Genomic DNA, 23,521 nt, shown 5'->3' on the forward strand with positions numbered 1-23,521 from the left:
TTCATAATGTCAGGATCTTGACAGTGTCCTACATAGTGGGGGTAAATTGAACGAGAGGGTGCAAGACAAATCTCTTCTCTTCATCTTTTTTTTCTTTTTAAAGATTTATTTATTTAATTTAGAAAGATGGAGGGGAAGGGAGAGCACAGATGGGGGGAAGCACAGACAGGGAGAATCTTCAAGCAGTCTCCCCACTGAGAGCAGATCCTAGGGGGATTGATCCCAGGACCCATTGGATCATGACCTGAACTAAAACCAAGAGTTGGATGCTTAATTGATTGAGACACCAGGGGTCTGCATCTCATTTCTGCTACATTGCCCCCAATATTGATATCACATTTTGGTAGAGCCAGTGAAAAAAACACTCATTTGCAATTTCTGAGACTCCTTTTTTTGCTTATTTTCAAAGTATCTGCATTGAACTGTCTGTTGCCAACTGAACATCACATTATATTCTCAGTTGTTCTCAGTGCTGTGGAGAAAACTGGAATGCTATTTCTGAGAGTTCCCTCCCTCTATTTTTCTAATTTATGATTTGTCAGTGTTAGGACTTGGTGAAAAATTTGGAGGTTGGAAGGGAAGCAGAGGATATTGCTTTCCACTTTGTACCCAGATTGTTGCATATAACCTAGATTCATAGTGGATTTTCAAAAGAACTTGAAAACTACCAACTTTATTGCTAATGCTATTAGTAGATGCTTTCTCAGAAATAACTGAGTCACTATGATTTCCCATTAAGCTTTTTTGAAGCATTCTCTCAGGGCTTCAACATAGTTTGGTATTAGTCTCCTCAACATTCTCTCTGGTCCTCGAAGGAAAACTTTGAGGAAAGTTTTGAGGAAAGTATCTCTTTCATTATTTTTAAAGGCTAAAATTCCTCCAATATCGTCTTTCTTTCCAAAGGACTTACAGAAATCCTACCTTCACTTGAATCTGACTGACAAGTGATCCATGCTGTAAGAATTTGCAAATTTATGATTTCTTATAATTACAACATTTTGTGATTCCATATATAACTGGCAGTATAGCCTTAAACCAAATATACTGATTCATGAGATGTTAGCGAAGACAGGAGGCAAGACAGTGTATTATTCCACAGCAACTCTTTGTGGGTGTAAACCCAAAAAGATCAAGTAGCTACTAACACAAAGGAGAAAAGTAGGTTGAGTCTTGCAACATGCTGCATCAAAAAGAAGAGCAGAAGATGTTAGTTAGCAGTTGGGATAAACAAAATAGTGAATGGTGTTCCTCTTCATGTATCCTTCTAACTTTTCTCTAAAGCAATTCCTGTAATTCTGTAATTCCAACTGCCATGGAGACTGGGAATTGAGGAGTAGAGTCACCAAGGCATAGGGGACGAACCTCCCTGCCCCAGTTAATTTTTCTTTGGCAGACATTTATTTCAGAAGGACAGTTTGGGAGGACACAGGCTTTTAGGGATTGGCATTTCAGAATATGGTGTGTACTTGATATTACACTCATCAAATCAAATTATTCTGTCTTGTGGAGAGATTCCTCAGAGAATAAGAACACCAATGTGTGGGAACTGGGGAGGGAAAGCCTGCTAAGACAGAAGGATGACAGAGATTCTGAATATTCTAAGCCAGATATGCTAAATGTAGATTTGGTCAAATTGCATGAGCAAAAAGGAAAGAACTTACGGATGCAAACAATAAAATAGGTGAATCTCCAAAATATGGCTGAGCAAGAGAAACAGACTTCAACATTCCCAATTAGTGATTTCTTTTATAAGAACTTCCAGAAAAGGAAAAGTGATTTCTGTGACCAAAAGACATCTGTATTTATCTGAATCCACTAGCAGGCATGGAAACCAGAAGGAATGGCTGGGAAGAGGCCAAATAAATTATTAAGTATAATGCAGATATTCTATATATGCTTTGTCAATAGTTGAACAGATTTGTTGGATTTAAATAATTATATTTGCTTTTATGTAAGACATAATACATTTTTTTACATTGACACAACTAGAATGTATCAGAAATCTTTAATTTATAAATGGTTTAAAATATGGAAAGACTGGAGGGGAGACAAGATGGCGGGGAAGTAGGAGGAGGCACCCTTTTAACCTGTACCCTAAAGTGAGCTGAATACCTTCCAAAGAACTCCGATCACCCACGAAATCAGCCTGAGATCAGAATTATACATGTCTGGATCTCTACTGGAGCAGAAGATGCCAGTGGGCAGGTAAAACAGAGTGGGAAAGTCAGACTTCATCTTTTTAGAAGATAAACAAAAGGGGGAGGGAGCCACCAGAGGCGACCCCTTGGAAAGTAATATCCCAATACGAGAGTGCCCTGAGCCTGGGGACAAGCATTAACTCGGGAGTCTGGTAGAAAGCACTCAAAAGAGCAAAAGATCACCAGGGGGAAATTGTGGGAATCGGAGTGTTAGGGTCTTTAGGGTCAGGGCTTAAGTCCCGACCCAGGACAGCTACCCCTGGCGCAGAGCCAGAGAGAGTGTGGCAGAGAAACCAGGTCTCAGTCACTGAACCACCAGTGCACCTGAGAGTGGTTGGCGCCCAGCACCCATGAGGGGCTGGGAGCCTTGCCAGCCAACAGAAGCACAGCCTTTTTGCAGTCCCCACGCTAGTGCCCTCCCATGCCATCAGAGTCTGAGGCAGACCCCGCGCCCTTTACTGAGAGAGGTGCACACAAATGACAGCCAGGTGCTCTTGGACAGGAAAGACCAGGCACTCCCAGCCCAGGCCAGCGGGAAAATCTCAGTGTGCGATTGCTGCTTGGACCTTCTCTGGCAGTCTGGAGCTGCCCAGACAGCTGCTGCTGCCATGCTTTTGAGTACAAGCAAAAAATCCTGAGTCCCCAGGGACCAGGACTGGGAACCTGCTTTGCCAGCGGCAAAGGGAGGATTTATTTGGGCTCTGCAGCCAGACTGAGGCTTCTCTCTGAGAGGGAGTCAGGGTGCAGTTTGCTTCCCTCTAAACCTACAAAAACCATCAAAAGCAGTCAAGGCAAGAGAGAAAAACAAAAGTGAACAAATATAAAAACCTCCAGAGAACAAAAGCCTGAGAAAAAACAGTTTCCTCAGAACCCACCCCCTTGAGGGGGTCTGGAGGAATTAACTGAGAGAACATCATTGACTGAAAACCCACATGGCAGGCCCCTCCCCCAGAAAACCAACCAGGAAAGGAAAAAAAAAAAAAAAAAAAAAAGGGAACAACCACCACTACTTCATAGGACAATTTTTATTATTAATTCGATCCTACTATTCTGGCTCATTTTTATATAGTTAATTTTTTATTATTATATAAATAATTTTTAACCTATTTACCGTCACAGTGAGATGTCCAATACATCAAATTCCATAAAAACCTTCTAACCTAAACTTTTTGATACATACACCTGTATTTTCCTTGAATTTTTATCTTTTAAATTTCTTTTTTTTAATTTTAGTTTAGTTTAATCTAGTTTATTCCTTTATTTAATTTTTATTTTCTAATATTCATATAGAGTTAAACTTCAAGGTAATCCCCTTTCCCCAATCTTTGCCACTCCTATAGGTAAAACAATTCCGAATCCCCCATTATTTTAGGAAAGTTGACTCCTTTAACAAAGATATCAAGATACATCCAGGAAGAATCAAAACAACCTTCCTCACCCACACTGAGAATTTACAACCACTCTCCCATCTTTTTCTTCCACCAGTATTTCTGTGTTTTTGTGTTTGTACTGGTAGTATATAAATCTTACACTCAGGGTTCTTTTTGACGAGGTTCTTCCTTTATTTGCATATATATATATTTTTTTCTCTTGTCATATACTTTTATCAGTCTTTTTGTTTATCTGTGTCTGTTTGTATACTTCATAAATCTTACCTTGGGGCCCATTTGGGCTGAACCTTCTCTTTTATCTCACCTTTCTTTCCTGTCTCTCTCCTTCTCTTTTTTCTTTTCCTTTTCTTTTTCCTCTCATTTGGGTGGGGAACCCTGGTTGATTAGAAGCATTCCGGGGTGAACCTTGACTGCACCACAGTCGATACATCCAGCTACACACGTTCAGACATCTCTCACCAAAATGACTAGGAGGAGGAATGCCCAACAGAATAAATATACAGAGGATGGACCTTCTGCAACAGAGCTAACTGTTATCAACATAGACAATATTTTGGAAAGAGAATTCAGGTTAACAATTATCCAAGCAATAGCTAGGTTGGAGAAAGCCATGGGTGACCAAACAGAATTAATTAGGGCCAAACTGAAAACGACCAGAGATCATGTTTTCAATATTAGGGAAGAGCTGAAAGCTACCAGGGATGAGCTTCACAATTCTCTCAATGAGTTCCAATCTAATCTAAATTCTCTCAACGCTAGAGTAACTGAGTCAGAAGATAGAATTAGTGATCTGGAGGACAAACAGATAGAGAGAAAGGATCAGGAGGAAGCCTGGAACAAATAGCTTAGAAGCCACGAAAACAGAATCAGGAAAATAAATGATGCCATGAAACGTTCCAACGTCAGAATTATTGGAATACCTGAAGGGGAGGAGAAAGAAAGAAGTCTAGAAATATAGTGGAACAAGTTCTTCATGAAAATTTTCCAAATCTTGTGAATGGAACCAGCGTTCATGTACTAGAGGCCAAAAGGTTTCCCCCGAAGATTACAGATTCTCAAAAGCCCTCGAGACACCTAATAGTAAGAATGAAGAATTATAGTTGTAGGCAAAACCTCTTGAAAGCAGCTAGGACAAAGATCCTTACGTACAGAGGAAAGCCCATCAGAATAACGTCAGACCTGTCCACAGAGACCTGGCAAGCCAGAAAGGGCTGGCAAGATATATTCAGGGCACTGAATGAGAAGAACATGCGGCCAAAATACTTTATCCAGCAAGACTGACATTCAAAATGGATGGAGAGATAAAGAGTTTCCAGGACCGGTAAGGCTTAAAAGATTATGCAACCACCAAGCCGATACTGCAGAAAATATTCAGGGGCCTTCTTTAAAGGTGGAAAAAGCACAAGAATAGCATTGAACAGAAATATAGAGACAATCTACAGAAAGACTTCAAAGGTAACACAATGTCAATAAAAACGTATCTATCCATAATCACCCTCAATGTGAATGGCCTAAATGCGCCCATAAAACGGCATAGGCTTGCAGACTGGATAAAACGACATGACCCATCCATATGTTGTCTACAAGAGACCCATTTTGAACCTAAAGATACACCCAGACTGAAAGTGAAGGGATGGAGAAGCATCTTTCATGCCAATGGGCCTCAAAAGAAGGCTGGGGTAGCGATTCTCCTATCAGACAAATTAGATTTTAAACTAAAGACTGTCATCAGAGATACAGAAGGACACTACATCATTCTTAAAGGGACTATCCACCAAGATGATCTAACAATTGTAAATATCTATGCCCCCAATATGGGAGCAGCCAATTACATAAGAAAACTGTTAATCAGGATAAAGAGTCATATTGATATGAATACACTAATCGTTGGAGATCTTAACATGCCTATCTCAGAAATAGATCATCAAAGCAGAAAATCAATAAAGAAACAAGAGCATTGAATGACACATTGGACCAGATGGACATCATAGATATATACAGAACATTCCACCCTAAAACAATAGAATACTCATTCTTCACAAGTGCACATGGAATCTTCTCCAGAATAGACCACACACTGGGTCACAAATCAGGACTCAACCGATACAAAAAGACTGAGATTATTCCCTGCACATTCTCAGATCACAGTGCTTTGAAACTGGAGCTCAATCACAAGGAAAAGTTCAGAAGGAAATCAAACACCTGGAAGCTAAAGACCACCTTGCTTAAGAATGCTTGGATCAACCAGGAGATAAAGGAAGAACTGAAACAATTCATGGACAGCAATGATAATGAAGACCTTTCAAACAAAAACCTATGGGACACAGCAAAGGCAGTCATAAGGGGGAAATACATATCCATCCAAGCCTCCCTCAAAAAAATTGAAAAATCCAGAACACAGCAGCTGTCTCTACACCTTAAAGAACTGGAGAATCATCTACAAATCAAAACAACTCCACACATAAGAAGGGAAATAATCAAGAGTAGAGCTGAGATCAATGAGGTAGAAACCAGAGGTACAGTAGAACATATCAATGAAACTAGAAGCTACTTTTTTGAGAGAATCAATAAGATCGATAAACCATTGGTGACATTAATCCAAAATAAAAGAGAGAAAGCTCAAATACATAAAATTATGAATGAAAAGGGAGAGATCACAACGAACACCAAAGAAGTAGAAACAATCATCAGAAGTTATTATCAACAGTTATATGCCAATAAGCTAAGCAACCTAGATGAAATGGATGCATTCCTGGAAAACTATAAACTCCCACAATTGAACCAGGAAGAAATTGACAACCTGAATAGACCAATATCTAGTAACAAGATTGAAGTGGTGATCAAAAACATCCCAAGAAAAAAGAGCCCAGGACCTGATGGATTCCCTGGGAAATTCTACCAAACTTTCAAAGAAGAAATAACACATATTCTCCTGAAGCTTTTTCAAAAAATTGAAACAGAAGGAAAACTCCCTAACTCTTTCTATGAAGCCAGCAATACCCTGATCCCCAAACCAGGCATAGACCCTACCAAAAAGGAGAATTTCAGACCAATATCACTGATGACTGGATGCTAAGATTCTCAACAAGATCCTAGCAAACAGGATCCAACAGAACATTAAAGAGATTATCCACCATGACCAGGTGGAATTCATCCCTGGGCTACAAGGATGGTTCAACATTTGCAAATCAATCAATGTGCTTAGAACAAATCATTAAGAGAAGGAAGAAGAACCACATGGTCCTCTCAATTGATACAGAAAAAGCATTTGACAAAATCCAGCATCCGTTCCTGATGAAAACGCTTCAAAGTATAGGGATAGAGGGAACATTCATGAAACTCATCAAATCTATCTATGAAATACCCACAGCAAATATCATCCTCAATGGGAAAAAGCTTACGTCCTTCCTGTTGAGATCAGGAACACGACAAGGAAGCCCACTCTCACCACCCTTGTTCAACATAGTATTAGAAGTCCTAGCAACAGCAATCAGACAACAAAGAGAAATAAAAGTTCTCCAAATTGGTAATAAAGAAGTCAAACTCTCTCTTTGCAGATGACATGATTCTTTATATGGAAAACCCAAAAGACTCCCCTCCCAAACTACTAGAACTTATACAACAATTCAGCAATGTGGCAGGATACAAATTCAATGTACAGAAATCAGTGGCTTTCTTATACACTAACAATGAAAATACAGAAAGGGAAATTAGAGAATCGATTCCATTTACTATAGCACCAAGAACCATAAGATACCTGGGAATCAACCTAACCAAAGACATAAAGGATCTGTACTCGAGGAATTACAGAACACTCATGAAAGAAATTGAAGAAGACACAAAAAGATGGAAGGCCATCCCATGCTCTTGGATCGGAAGAATAAACATTGTTAAAATGTCTATACTGCCTAGAGTAATCTATACTTTTAATGCTATTCCAATCAAAATTACACCGGTATTCTTCAAAGAGCTGGAGCAAATAATCCTAAAATTGGTATGGAATCAGAAGAGGACCCCGAATTTCTAATGAAATGTTGAAAAACAAAACTAAAATTGGGGGCATCACGTTACCTGATTTCAAGCTTTACTACAAAGCTGTGATCACCAAGACAGCATGGTACTGGCATAAAAACAGACACATAGACCAGTGGAACAGAATAGAGAGCCCAGATATGGACCCTCAACTCTATGGGCAAATAATCTTCAACAAAACAGGAAAAAAATATACAGTGGAAAAAAGACAGTCTCTTCAATAAATGGTGCTGGGAAAACTGGACAGCTATATGTAGAAGAATGAAACTCGACCATTCTCTTACACTGTACACAAAGATACACGTCAAATGGATAAAATAACTCAATGTGAGACAGGAATCCATCAGAATCCTAGAGGAGAACATAGGCAGTAATCTCTTCGATATCAGCCACAGCAACTTCTTTCAAGATATGTCTCCAAAGGCAAAGGAAACAAAAGCGAAGATGAACTTTTGGGACTTCATCAAAATCAAAAGCTTCTGCACAGCAAAGGAAACAGTCAACAAAACAAAGAGGCAACCCACGGAATAGGAGAAGATATTTGCAAATGACAGTACAGACAAAGGTTGATATCCAGGATCTATAATGAACTCCTCAAACTCAACACACACAAAACAGGCAATCATATCAAAAAATGGGCAGAAGATATGGACATACACTTCTCCAATGAAGACATACAAATGGCTATCAGACACATGAAAAAATGTTCGTCATCACTAGCCATCAGGGAGATTTAAATTAAAACTACATTGAGATATCACCTTACACCAGTTAGAATGGCCAAAATTAGCAAGACAGGAAACAACATGTGTTGAGGGGGATGTGGAGAAAGGGGAAGCCTCTTCCACTATTGGTGGGAATGCAAGGTGGTGCAGCCTCTTTGGAGAACAGTGTTGAGATTCCTCAAGAAATTAAAAAATAGAACATCCCTATGACCCTACAATTGCACTCCTGGGTATTTACCCCAAAGATACATATGTAGTGAAAAGAAGGGCCATCTGTACCCCAATGTTTATAGCAACAATGGCCATGGTCGCCAAACTGTGGAAAGAACCAAGATGCCCTTCAATGGACGAATGGATAAGGAAGATGTGGTCCATATACAATATGGAGTATTATGCCTCCATCAGAAAGGACGAATACCCAACTTTTGTAGCAACATGGACGGGACCGGAAGAGATTATGCTGAGCGAAATAAGTGAATCAGAGAAAGTCAATTATCATATGGTTTCACTTATTTGTGGAGCATAACAAATAGCATGGAGGACATGGAGAGTTAGGGAGGAGAAGTGAGTTGGGGGAAATTGGAAGGGGAGGTGAACCATCAGAGTCTATAGACTCTGAAAGACAATCTGAGGGTTCTGAAGAGGCGGGGGGTGGAAGGTTGGGGGAACCAGGTGGTGAGTATCATGGAGAGCATGGATTGCATGGAGCACTGGGTGTGGTGCAAAAATAATGAATACTGTTATGCTGAAAATCAAAAATAAATAAAATAATATGGAAAGATTCCCCTAACACAGAAATAAATAAATGATACCTTGAAATTCTTCCAAGAATCACTTTCATTGTTATAATATAAATGAATCTAAGCAAAGTCTGGGTTCAATTATTTCTACACAGAACAATAACTGACAAAATTTATAAATATTATATGTTGCAATCAACTTCTTCTGAAGTCCTGTTCATATTGATTCTTTTCCACCATTTCCTATGATTCAAAAAATGTTCTGTATGGTATGTAGAGTGATAAATCCTTTCCAGGAAAATTTTCTCTTTACTTTGCCCAGAACCATCAGAGAAATTCATATCTATGGCATCTCTAGCCTTATGAAATGTATTTTTAAAAGTATAAGACTTGAAAGTCAGAATTATGCCTTAATTCATGGCCTGCAGAATAGTGGTGTTAAGAGTCATGAAAACAACATTAACCATATTGTACATTTCCATAAGAGCTCTGGAATGGTCAGGTGCATTATCAATGAACAACAATATTTTGAAAGGAATCTTTTACTGAGCAGTAAGTCTCAACAGTGAGCTTAAAATCTTTAATAAACCATCTTATAAACAGAATTGATGCCATCCAGGCTCTGTTATTTCATTTGTAGTATTCCAGAAGAGTAGATTTAGCATAATTCTTAGACCTAGGTCTTTCAAAATGGTCAGAGAACATTGGCTTCAATTTAGAGTCACTAGCTGCCTTAGCCTTAGCAAAAGAGTTAGCCTAGACTTTGAAGCTTTGAAGCCAGGCATTGGCTATTCACTAGCAGTGTATGAAGGTTTCAAATTTTATACATCATCACTTGTTATTCTGTACAGTAGCACTTGTTATTTTTTATGATATTTATAACCAAGATATATGTACACACACACACACAAGCAGACACCCAAACAAATACATATTATAACTGTCTTACTGGCTGTAAAGTGGTATTTCTTACTGGCTGTAAAGTGGTAGTAATGTTCTTGGACATCTTTTCATGTGCTTTTTTTTCCTGTTTGTATATCTTTCTTAAGTCCCTTGTCTATGTTTTGTTGAGTGTTTGTTCTTTTTTATTGTTCAGTTATAGGAGTTATTTTAAGTGATTTTTTTTTTTTTTATAATTTTTTTATTTTTTATAAACATATATTTTTATCCCCAGGGGTACAGGTCTGTGAATCACCAGGTTTACACACTTCACAGCACTCACCAAATCACATGCCCTCCCCAATGTCCATAATCCCAACCCCTTCTCCCAAACCCCCTCCCCTCGGCAACCCTCAGTTTGTTTTGTGAGATTAAGAGTCACTTATGGTTTGTCTCCCTCCCAATCCCATCTTGTTTCATTTATTCTTCTTCTACCCACTTAAGCCTCCATGTTGCATCACCACTTCCTCATATCAGAGAGATCATATGATAGTTGTCTTTCTCTGCTTGACTTATTTCGCTAAGCATGATACGCTCTAGTTCCATCCATGTTGTTGCAAATGGCAAGATTTCATTTCTTTTGATGGCTGCATAGTATTCCATTGTGTATATATACCACATCTTCTTGATCCATTCATCTGTTGATGGACATCTAGGTTCTTTCCATAGTTTGGCTATTGTGGACATTGCTGCTATAAATATTCGGGTGCATGTGCCCCTTTGGATCACTACATTTGTATCTTTAGGGTAAATACCCAATAGTGCAATTACTGGGTCATAGGGCAGTTCTATTTTCAACATTTTGAGGAACCTCCATGCTGTTTTCCAGAGTGGCTGCACCAGCTTGCATTCCCACCAACAGTGTAGGAGGGTTCCCCTTTCTCCGCATCCTCGCCAGCATCTGTCATTTCCTGACTTGTTGATTTTAGCCATTCTGACTGGTGTGAGGTGATATCTCATTGTGGTTTTGATTTGTATTTCCCTGATGCCGAGTGATATGGAGCACTTTTTCATGTGTCTGTTCGCCATCTGGATGTCTTCTTTGCAGAAATGTCTGTTCATGTCCTCTGCCCATTTCTTGATTGGATTATTTGTTCTTTGGGTGTTGAGTTTGCTAAGTTCTTTATAGATTCTGGACACTAGTCCTTTATCTGATATGTCGTTTGCAAATATCTTCTCCCATTCTGTCAGTTGTCTTTTGATTTTGTTAACTGTTTCCTTTGCTGTGCAAAAGCTTTTGATCTTGATGAAATCCCAGTAGTTCATTTTTTCCCTTGCTTCCCTTGCCTTTTGCGTTGTTCCTAGGAAGATGTTGCTGCGGCAGAGGTCGAAGAGGTTGCTGCCCGTGTTCTCCTCAAGGATTTTGATGGATTCCTTTCGTACATTGAGGTCCTTCATCCATTTTGAGTCTATTTTTGTGTGTGGTGTAAGGAAATGGTCCAATTTCATTTTTCTGCATGTGGCTGTCCAATTTTCCCAGCACCATTTATTGAAAAGGCTGTCTTTTTTCCATTGGACATTCTTTCCTGCTTTGTCGAAGATTAGTTGACCATAGATTTGAGGGTCTATTTCTGGGCTCTCTATTCTGTTCCATTGATCTATGTGTCTGTTTTTGTGCCAGTACCATGCTGTCTTGATGATGACAGCTTTGTAATAGAGCCTGAAGTCCGGAATTGTGATGCCACCAACTTTGGCTTTCTTTTTTAATATCCCTTTGGCTATTCGAGGTCTTTTCTGGTTCCATATAAATTTTAGCATTATTTGTTCCATTTCTTTGAAAAAGATGGATGGTACTTTGATAGGAATTGCATTAAATGTGTAGATTGCTTTAGGTAGCATAGACATTTTCACAATATTTATTCTTCCAATCCAGAAGCATGGAACATTTTTCCATTTCTTTGTGTCTTCCTCAATTTCTTTCATGAGTACTTTATAGTTTTCTGAGTATAGATTCTGTGTCTCTTTGGTTAGGTTTATTCCTAGGTATCTTATGGTTTTGGATGCAATTGTAAATGGGATTGACTCCTTAATATCTCTTTCTTCTGTCTTGCTGTTGGTGTAGAGAAATGCAACTGATTTCTGTGCATTGATTTTATATCCTGACACTTTACTGAATTCCTGTACAAGTTCTAGGAGTTTTGGAGTGGAGTCTTTTGGGTTTTCCACATATAGTATCATATCATCTGCGAAGAGTGATAATTTGACTTCTTCTTTGCCGATTTGGATGCCTTTAATTTCCTTTTGTTGTCTGATTGCTGAGGCTAGGACCTCTAGTACGATGTTGAATAGCAGTGGTGATAATGGACATCCCTGCCGTGTTCCTGACCTTAGTGGAAAAGCTTTCAGTTTTTCTCCATTGAGAATGATATTTGCGGTGGGTTTTTCATAGATGGCTTTGATGATATTGAGGTATGCGCCCTCTATCCCTACACTTTGAAGAGTTTTGATCAGGAAGGGATGTTGTACTTTGTCAAATGCTTTTTCAGCATCTATTGAGAGTATCATATGGTTCTTGTTCTTTCTTTTATTGATGTGTTGTATCACATTGACTGATTTGCGGATGTTGAACCAACCTTGCAGCCCTGGAATAAATCCCACTTGGTCGTGGTGAATAATCCTTTTAATGTACTGTTGAATCCTATTGGCTAGTATTTTGTTGAGTATTTTCGCATCTGTGTTCATCAAGGATATCGGTCTATAGCTCTCTTTTTTGGTGGGATCCTTGTCTGGTTTTGGGATCAAGGTGATGCTGGCCTCATAAAATGAGTTTGGAAGTTTTCCTTCCATTTCTATTTTAAGTGATTTTAACCAGGATAGTGCAACATTGTGCCAAGAAATTAACAAAATTTTAAAGAAATTAAAGAAGTCCTAAATAAATAATAACAAACTATGTATGTTTTGGAGAGTAGACCCGACATTGAATTAGATGGTAATAGTTCCCAAACTAATCCACAGATTCAAAATAATTGTTATTAAATTTTCAGCTGCTTTTTTTACGTAAGTGAACAATTTGATCCTAAAATTCATATGGAATTGCAAGTGACCCTGAATAGCCAAAACAATAGTGAAAAAGGAAGAAAGTTGAAAGAGCTATATTTTCCAATTTTATAACTTATTATAAAAGTACAGTGATAGAGAGAGTGTGGTACTGGCATTGCAACTGACCAATAGCACAAAGGAAGAAAAGTGAGAGTCCTATAATAGCCTATACATTTATGATCAATTGATTTTTAACAAGTGTCCCAAGATATTGAATGGGGAAATGATAGCCTTTTCAGCAAATCATGCTGTGATAACTATTTTCATTCAAATGTAACTTTAATCTCTACCTGAAACTGTATGGAAACATTAATTCATAGAAACCAAAGACCGAATTGTCATACAAAAGTAGCAATTTCTTAGAATAAATGGTAGGTGTACCTCCTTGCAACTTTGGGTTAAGCAATGGTGTTTTAAATATACCAAAAGCACATGCAACAAAATAAAAACTAAAAAAAAAAAATTGACTTCATCAAAATTAAAAGTTCTGTAACCAAAGGAAACTGTAAGGAAAATGAAAAGACAACACAAAAAATGAGGAAAATATTCTCAAACAATATCTAATAAAGGTCTAATAGTTTTTAAAGAGCTTACTAGAAAGCTTTGGGGGCTTGAATATCATATATGAACTTATTCCCTTGTGGTTACCTTAGAAAAGAAGATGCTTACCTTGTTGGCTTAAAATACTAAAATAAATCAGAACACAAACATGAACTTAGATTGTTTTCTTCACAGAGTCACATGGATAGGAGTTACAGAATTAAATACCTTGATGATTTTTGCACTCGTAATTCTCAGGTAGCATAATATACCCAATATGGAACTCTATGTATTTCATGGATTTCTTTGTAGGTACTTTTTTTTTTTTTAATCTGACCAGATACCAGTAATACTGACTTCTTTAAAAATATTGAATATATAAGGGAGTATGTGCAGGAATGGGTAGAATGAAGGTTTAAGGAAGCTACATTTTAGTTTTGAAAATCTTTTTCCATTTATCCCATATAGCCAAATGTTCAACCATTCTTTTCAGTTTGTTTTCTTAATATCTATGGAACCATTTCCCAGAGCTTCAAATTCATTGACACTATTGCATTTCAATTCTCAAGTAACTCATTTAGTTTGAAGTATTAGCCATTTAACTTGTCTTCCTGACTCTAACACCCAAAAACCCATCCTCAATAAATTTAACATAATAATCTTAATAAAATAAAAATCTGCTCACATAAGCTTTTATATCAAAAAAGAAAACTCTCATAGGAATCACCGACAACAGAAAATCCTGTAGTCCATGTTTCTATACTTTACTCCAGCTAAGTTAAAAAGACATTTTAGGGGGGCACCTCGGTGGCTCACATGGTCAAGCATCTGCCTTCAGCTTAGGTCATAATCTCCTGGTCCTGGCATCTGGCCCAATGTCCTGCTCAGAAGTGAGTTTGTTTTTCCCTCTCCCTCTGCTTTATGCTCATTTTCTTTCTCTCTCTTTCTCTCTTTCTGTCAAATGAATTAATAAAATCTTTTAAAAAAAGACATTTTTAAAGATGAGAATATTGTCTTTGCTATTAAATAAGCCAACCAGGTGTGTGATTGTTACTCACTCCAAATTTTCAGGTCTACTGACATACCAGATAAAGTTCTGTTACATTTTAGAACATATGAGCTATTTATGACTTGAAGCCTACCTTTTTTTCTTGCTTTGTTGAAAACATTTGTATGACATTTGAAGAACTTCCTAGAGTTCCAATAGTAGTGCATATTATTATATTGATGTCTGTATACTTATTTAAAATTTTTATAATGAATATATATTTAAAATCATGTTTTTGAGGTGGTCAGAACCATGTTTTGTAGAGTGAAAGAAATTTCACATTTGTGTTGATAACTCAAGTGAATACTCATACTTTAGCACAGGACTGTTAATCATAGAGTAGGAGGAAAAAGATGAATTGTGGTGACAGGGGTGGTTAAATATTATGAGGTATAAATATTAGATGGACTATTTGAAGAATAGATTAAGTAAGCTTATAAAATGAGTCAAAATTTTTATTTACCTTTTAGCTAAGATTTTTAAATTTCCTCTTCATTTTTTGAAAAAAGAGAAAATCTTTTGGAGCATATCCTTGAAGGCTTCTTTCACTTGCTGGTTTCTGAGAACATAAATGAAAGGGTTTAATAAAGGGGCAACTGAGGTGTAAATAACAGTTACACCTTTGGATAAAGTTACCCTTTCCTTTGCTGTTGGTTTTATGTAATTAAAGATACAGCTACCATAAGTAAGGGAGACTACAATCATATGAGAAGAACATGTAAAAAAAGCCTTTGTTCTTTTCTGAGCAGAGGGGAGTTTTAGAATGGTCTTGATAATGTATGTGTAGGAAAGAATTACTAAAGGCAACGTGATCAAAAGTATTCCAATAGCTACAGCAAATTAAATCAATTCCAGTAAATGAGTGTCAGTACAGGAAAGCTGCAGCATGGGGGAAGTGTCACACATGAAATGATCAATTACTTTGGAAGCACAGAAATCCAGTGTCAATCCCAAGGCCACTGGTGGAAATGTAACCAGAAAGCCAATTGTCCATGAGCTGAATAGAAGTTGGTAACACACTTTGTTGTTCATAATGATGGGGTAATGGAGGGGTTTGCAGATTGCTACATACCGGTCAAAACACATGGCAGCCAGCAGGTAAAATTCTGTAATTTCTAACAAGATGAAAAAGAATAACTGAGATACACAACTACTGTAGGAAATTATTTTGTTTTTAGTCATGATGCTTATCAGGTATCTGGGAATACAGACTGTTGTCAATGAAGCTTCCAAGAAGGAGAAATTTCGGAGGAAAAAATACATGGGAGTCTTGAGGCGGGGATCTAATAAGGTAAGAAGGATGATGGTTAAGTTCCCAATCATGCTCAACACATAGTTTAGGAGGAAAAATATAAAAATCACAATTTGCCATTGTGGGTCATCAGTCAATCCTAGGAGAATGAACTTGATCTCTCTTGACTGATTCCTCATTTCTGATTTGAATATTATGAAGATAGATATAGGAAAACAACCCAGAAGTGGAAATAAGAGGAGTTTTTAAGAAGGTACAGACAGACAAAAAACAAAAAGTGAAAAACCAAAAACAGTAGTTGGAAATGTAAATAAATTTTAAAAAATGATCTGATTTTACAAGAGAGTTGATATTTAAAACTATAGCATAGCTCAACCTAGGAACCTCTAACAGATGATTCCATTTAAACCTTAGCTATGGTAACAAACTACTTAATTTTTTCTTCTTTCTATTGGAACTTAAAAGATAACTTAAATTTTAGCTGATCATTTCCAAATGAGCTGATTTCTGTTTCAGTGTTCTAAATAGAACATAAGCTTGACTTTAAATTTATTTTCTATGTATATCTTAAAAATTATTGAAAAACTTCTGGTAACATTTAGAAAATTAATACCAATGTTTATATGTAATATTCTTCAAAAATTCTTAGCTCATTAAAACCCTTAAAATTTGTAATATGTAGAAATAATCACAGTTACATATTTTCTCTATGGTTGAAATATTCTGATATATATTATTATTTTGTTTTAGTGCAGTACTTCTGCATTGTTCCTTTATTTCATTTCACTTAATTATTGTTTTTCTTTGGTTTCAAATGCATCAGTCTTCTCATATCAGTTGCATTTAATCATGAAGCTTTGAATATTGCATCTACATAAAAACAGAAAAGTAAATGACAGTTCAGAAGTCAGTAGACTACCTGACTTTACTTGTGAGAATGCTTTCATTTATGATCTAGATATTTATTGCAAATTTTAAGGGACTTACCATATCTCAAAAACATTCATATAATTTTCCCCTTATAGGAATATGGTAGAAACAGTGGTCAAAAATAAACGATGACTATTCTCTCTCAAGAAGGTTTCTAAAAACATATGCATTCTCAAAATTATATGCATCTGTTAATTACGTTCACTTCCACTGCTACTTATTAAAATGACAGAATCCAAATATTACATATAATTAGAATCCTCTTTCAGGCTAGGTAAGATTCATTTTCTGTCTTCTTTTCTTCTATATTAAAATAAAGCTGAATGTATCCATAAAAATTCTAAATGGAAATGTAATGCTGTAAATGAAAAGATGTTTTGGCAAATCCCTCATGTGAAAGGAATCCAAATTTTGTAACAAAGAATTCTTGTTTCATATTAAGCACTAACAAAAGGCACAGTTTTATCATTTTTCTCAAAAGACACACAAGGGATTAATTAAAAAAAAAAAAAGAAGAAGAAAAGAAAAAAATAAATGACCTCTGGAGACTCATGTCAGGAATATGAGTTATGTAAGAAAACAACAACAACAACAACAACCAAAACAAACAAACAAACAAACAAGTAAGAAAGAAAAACTGAATTGCTTTAAGCACAAAACTGATTTTCTTTAACTACAAACAGATATGCTCCCAAAAGAGAACTAGAAATATTTTAAACTCTATACATAACGCCAAAAGAATTTCAGATATTCCAGTTCCCCGGGACAGTATGATCATATCTACACATTAAGGTGGTTTATCTCAAAAGGAATCTCTCTCTTGCTTTCTTACTCAATGTTAATATTTCAATAACTTCTGACCGATGCCCCAAACTGGAGGTCAAAAACAATAGTTAAATATTTTGCTATTTTTTAAATTTTGAAACAATATAAAATATAACCAAAAAAAACCCAAATAGACAATGAATAACTTTTATTCCTGCACCATTTGATGCTCCGTCAATATACTAATATGTGACTTATTTCACTCAGCATAATCTCTTCCAGTCCCGTCCATGTTGCTACAAAAGTTGGGCATTCATCCTTTCTGATGGAGGCATAATACTCCATAGTGTGTATGTACCACATCTTCCTTATCCATTCGTCCATTGAAGGGCATCTTGGTTCTTTCCACAGTTTGGCAACTGTCGCCATTGCTGATATAAACATTGGGACACAGATGGACCTTTTTTTCACTACATCTGTATCTTTGGGGTAAATACCCAGTAGTGTAATTTCAGGGTCATAGGAAAGCTCTATTTTTAATTTCTTGAGGAATCTCCACACTGTTCTCCAAAGAGGCTGCACCAACTTGCATTCCCACCAACAGTGGAAGAGGCTTCCCCTTTCTCCAGATCCCCTCCAACACATGTTGTTTCCTGTCTTGCTAATTTTGGCCATTCTAACTGGTATAAGGTGGTATCTCAATGTAGTTTTAATTTGAATCTCCCTGATGGCTAGTGATGACGAACATTTTTTCATGTGTCTGATAGCCATTTGTATGTCTTCATTGGAGAAGTGTCTGTTCATATCTTCTGCCCGTTTTTTGATATGATTGCCTGTTTTGTGTGTGTTGAGTTTGAGCAGTTCTTTATAGATCCTGGATATCAACCTTTTGTCTGTACTGTCATTTGAAAATATCTTCTCCCATTCCGTGGGTTGCCTCTTTGCTTTGTTGACTGTTTCCTTTGCTGTGCAGAAGCTTTTGATTTTGATGAAGTCCCAAACGTTCATTTTTGCTTTTGTTTCCTTTGCCTTTGGAGACATATCTTGAAAGAAGTTGCTGTGGCTGATATTGAAGAGGTTACTGCCTATGCTCTCCTCTAGGATTCTGATGGATTCCTGTCTCACATTGAGGTCTTTTATCCATTTTGAGCTTATCTTTGTGTATGGTGTAAGAGAATGGTTGAGTTTAATTTTTCTCCATATAGCTGTCCAGTTTTCCCAGCACCATTTTTGGAAGAAACTTTTTTCCACTGTATATTTTTTCCTATTTTGCTGGAGATTATTTGACCATAGAGTTGAGGGTCCATACTTGGGTTCTCTACTCTGTTCCACTGGTCTATGTGTCTGTTTTTATGCCAGTACCATGCTGTCTTGGTGATCACAGCTTTGTAGTAAAGCTTGAAATCAGGTAACGTGATGCCCCAATTTTATTTTTGTTTTTCAACATTTCCTTAGTGATTCGGGTTCTCTTCTGATTCCATACAAATTTCTGGATTATTTGCTCCAGCTCTTTGAAGAATACCGGTGTAATTTTTTTGGAATAGCATTAAAAGTATAGATTGCTTTAGGCAGTATAGACATTTTAACAATGTTTATTCTTCCGATCCAAGAGCATGGAAAGGTCTTCCATCTTTTTGTGTCTTCTTCAATTTCTTTCATGAGTGTTCTGTAATTCCTCGAGTACAGATCCTTTACGTCTTTGGTTAGGTTTAATTCCAGGTATCTTATTGTTCTTAGTGCTATAGTAAATGGAATCGATTCTCTAATTTCCCTTTCTGTATTTTCATTGTTAGTGTATAAGAAAGCCACTGATTTCTGTACATTGAATTTGTATCCTGCCACATTGCTCAATTGCTGTATGAGTTCTAGTAGTTTGGGGGTGGAGTCTTCTGGGTTTTCCATGTAAAGGATCATGTCATCTGTGAAGAGAGAGAGTTTGACTTCTTTCTTGCCAATTTGGATACCTTTTATTTCTCTTTGTTGTCTGATTGCTGTTGCTAGGACTTCTAATTCTATGTTGAGCAAGTGTGGTGAGAGTGGCCATCCTTGTCATGTTCCTGATCTCAACGGGAAGGACGCAAGCTTTTTCCCATTGAGGATGATATTTGCTGTGGGTCTTTCCTAGATAGATTTGATGAAGTTCAGGAATGTTCCCTCTATCCCTATACTTTGAAGTGTTTTAATCAGGAATGGATGCTGGATTTTGTCAAATGCTTTTTCTGCATCAATTGAGAGGACCATGTGATTCTTCTCTCTTCTCATATTAATTTGTTCTATCACATTGATTGATTTGCGAATGTTGAACCATCCTTTTAGCCCAGGAATGAATCTCACCTGGTCATGGTGGATAATCTTTTTGTGGAGCATAACAAATAGCATGGAGGACATGAGGAGTTAGAGAGGAGAAGGGAATTGGCGTATATTGGAAGGGGATGTGACTGAGAGACTATGGACTCTGAAAAACAATATGAGGGGTTTGAAGTGGTGGGGGGTGGGAGGTTGGGGGAACCAGATGGTTGGTATTAGAGAGGGCGCAGATTGCATGGAGCACTGGGTGTGATGCAAAAATAATGAATACTGTTATGCTAAATAAAATAAATAAGTAAATCAATAAATATAGTATTATGTGTTTATATTAAAAAAGTATATTCTACCATTAGTGTCAGGACATTAACAATGATACATTATCAACATGAAGTTCTCCAATCCTATTTAAGTTTCACCCGTGACTAAAAACTTTTTTTATAGAAAAAATGCGATTTGAAAGTACATGTTTATTTTATTACCATAATGTTTTAGTCTCCTTTAATTTGGAAAACTCCTTAGTCTTTCCTCTTCAAGAATGTTGGTTAATAATTTTTTCCTTTTTCCTTCTTCTACGTTTTCTTCTTTAAATTGACTCCAAGTACATTTTTTAAAAAATTTAAATCCAGTGTAGTCTACATATACTGTTATATTAGTTTTAGATGTGCAATACAATGATACCTCAATTCTATACATTACTCAGTGCTCTTCAAGGTAAGCGTGGTCTTTTTCCCCTTCACCTATTTCAGCCATCCCCTCACCCACCTCTTCTCTGATAGCCATCACTTACTTGGTTCTTTTAAGTTAAGATCAGTTTTTTGGTATCCCTCTCTCTTTTTTTCCTTTGTTCACTGGTTTTGTTCCTTATATTCCACATAGGAATGAAGTCAAATGAAATTTGTCCTTCTCTGACTTATTTTGCTTAGCATAGTACACTCTATATCTATCGATGTTGATTCAAATGGCTAGATTTCATTCTTTTTTTATAGCTAAGTTACACACACACACACACACACACACACACACACACATTTTATCTTCTATTGTATTTTTCTATTATATTTTCTTCCTAATCCATTCATCTTCTGAATCTTCTTTATCCATCCAAATCTTCTTCAGCACATCTTCTTTATCCATTCACCTATCCATGCACATTTGAGCTGCTTCTATATTTTGGCCATTGTAAATAGTGCTGCAAAAGCATAGAGGTGCACATATCTTTTCAAATTACTGTTTTCATATTCTTAGGGTAAATGCCCACTAGTGGAATTAATGGATCATATGGTAGCTCTATTTTTAAGTTTTTAAGAAACCTCCCTACAGTCTTCATCAGTGGCTGCCCCATTTTGCATTTCAACCAACAAGGCATGAGTAGGACTCCTTTTTCACCACATCCTCACGAACACATTGTTTCTTTAGTTTTTGATCTTAGACATTCTGACAAGTGTGAGATCATATATCATTTTAGTTTGATTTACATTTCCTTAATGATGAGTGATGATTAACATCTTTTCATGTGCCTGATGACCATCTGGATGTCTTTGAAGAAATGTCTGTTCATGTCTTTTGCCCATTTGTTAACTGAATTGCTTGTTTTTCAGTGTTGAGTTGTGTAAATTCTGTATACTTTAGATACTAACCCTTTATTAATATGTCATTTGCAAATATCTTATCTCCTTTGGTAGATTGTCTTTTAGTTTTATTTATTATTTCCTTCACTGGGCAGAAGCTTCTAATTTTGGTGAAGTCTCAATAGTTTATTTTTGCTTTTGCTTCTGTGCCTCAGGAAACACATCAGGAAAAATATCATTATAACCAATGTCAGAAAAATTACTGCCTGTGCTCTCTTCTAGGATTTTTATGGTTTCAGGGTCACATTTAGGGCTCAAATCCATATTTTTGTTTGGTGAAAGAAAATCCTGTGTGTGTATGTGTGTGTAAGAAAGTGATTTCCTTTCCTTCTTTTGCATATGGATTTCCAGTTTTTCCAAACTGCAAAGACTTTTCCCATTATGTATTTGTAAAAGAATAATTGAATCATAGGTTTATTCTGGGTTTTTTTATTCTGTTCCATTGATCCATATGTCTACTTTACTGCCAGTACAGTACTGTTTTGATTACCATAGCTTGGTAATATAACTTGAAGGCTGGAATTGTGATAACTCCAGTTTTGTTCTTTTTCAAGTTTGCTTTGGCTATTAGGATTTTGTGTGTGTGTGGTTCCATACAAATTTTAGGTTTTGTTTTATTTTGCATTTTTTTGGTTTGTGAAAATGCTGTTACTATTTTCATAGGGACTGCATAAAATGCTTAGATTGCTTTGGGTAGTATAAGACATTTTAATAGTATTTGTTCTTCCAATCCATGAGCATGAACTATCTTTCTATTGATTGTGTCATTTTCAATTACTTTTATCAGTGTTCTACAGTTTTCAGAGTAGGTTTTTCACCTTCTTGGTAGAGTTTCTTCCTAGGTATTTCATTATTTTCAGTGTAGTTGTAAATGGGATTGTTTCTTGTTTTCTCCTTCTGCTGTCTCATTATTGGTATATAAAAACACAACATACTTCTGTACATTGATTTTGTATCCTTTGATCTTAGTGAATTCATTTATTGGTTCTAGTCATATTTTGGTGGAGTTCTAAGGGTTTTCTCTATGCAGTATCATGTCATCTCCAAGGAGTGAGTTTCACTTCTTTTGTACCAATGTACATCAATTTTATTCCTTTTTCCTGTCTGATTGCTGTAGCTAAGACATCTAGTACTATATAGAATAAATTGTGGATATTCTTGACATCATCCTGACCTTAGGAGAACGGTCTCAGTTTTTCCCCATAAAGTGTGATGTTAGCTGTGGGTTTTTCAATATGGTGTATGTTTTGTTGAGGTATGTTCCTTCTACATCTATTTTGTTGAGAGTTTTATCATGAATGGATATTATACTTTGTCAAATGCTCTTTTTGCATCTATTGAAATGATCTTTTGATTTTTATTCTTTCCCTTGTTGATGTGATGTATGATGCTTGATTGACTTGCAAATATTGGATCATCCTTGCATCTCAGGTATAAATCCCACTTGATCATTTAAAATAATTTTAAAAATATATTTCTGGATTTGATTTGCTAATATTGTGTTGAGGATTTTTGCATCTGTGTTCATCAGAGATATTGGCCTGTAGTTTTCTTTTTTGTAGTGTCTTTATCTGACATTGGTATCAGCACAATGCTGGCCTCATAGACTGAATGTGGAAGCTTTCCTTCTTCTTCTGTTTCTTCAAAAAGTTTGAGAAGAATAGGTCCTAACTCTTTTTTACTTATTTTCTGGATTCACCTGTAAAAGCCTCTGGTCCTGGACTTTTCATTTGTTGGGATTTATTTTATTGATTCAGTTCTATTACTTATAATTTGTCTGTTCAAGTTTTCTAATTCTTCCTGTTTCAGTTTTTATAGTTTATATGTTTCTAGGAATTTATCCATTTCTTTTAGGTTTCCCAATCTTTGGGCATATAATTTTTCATATATTCCCTTGTAATTCATTGTATTTCTGTGGTGTCAGTTGTAATTTCTCCTCTTTCATTAGTGATTTCATTTGAGTCCTCCTTTTTTATGATTAGTCTGG

The 23,521-nt window shown here is 36.4% G+C and overlaps 1 pseudogene; it reads right to left on the reverse strand.

The window, feature by feature from the left end:
• Positions 1-15,144: 15,144 nt before the first annotated feature.
• LOC131838639 (olfactory receptor 6C6-like) lies at positions 15,145-16,086 on the reverse strand (annotated as a pseudogene).
• Between the last annotated feature and the right edge of the window lie 7,435 nt (positions 16,087-23,521).

This window comes from Mustela lutreola, chromosome 8, assembly GCF_030435805.1.
Source record: "Mustela lutreola isolate mMusLut2 chromosome 8, mMusLut2.pri, whole genome shotgun sequence".
Classification (NCBI taxonomy): Eukaryota; Metazoa; Chordata; class Mammalia; order Carnivora; family Mustelidae; genus Mustela; species Mustela lutreola.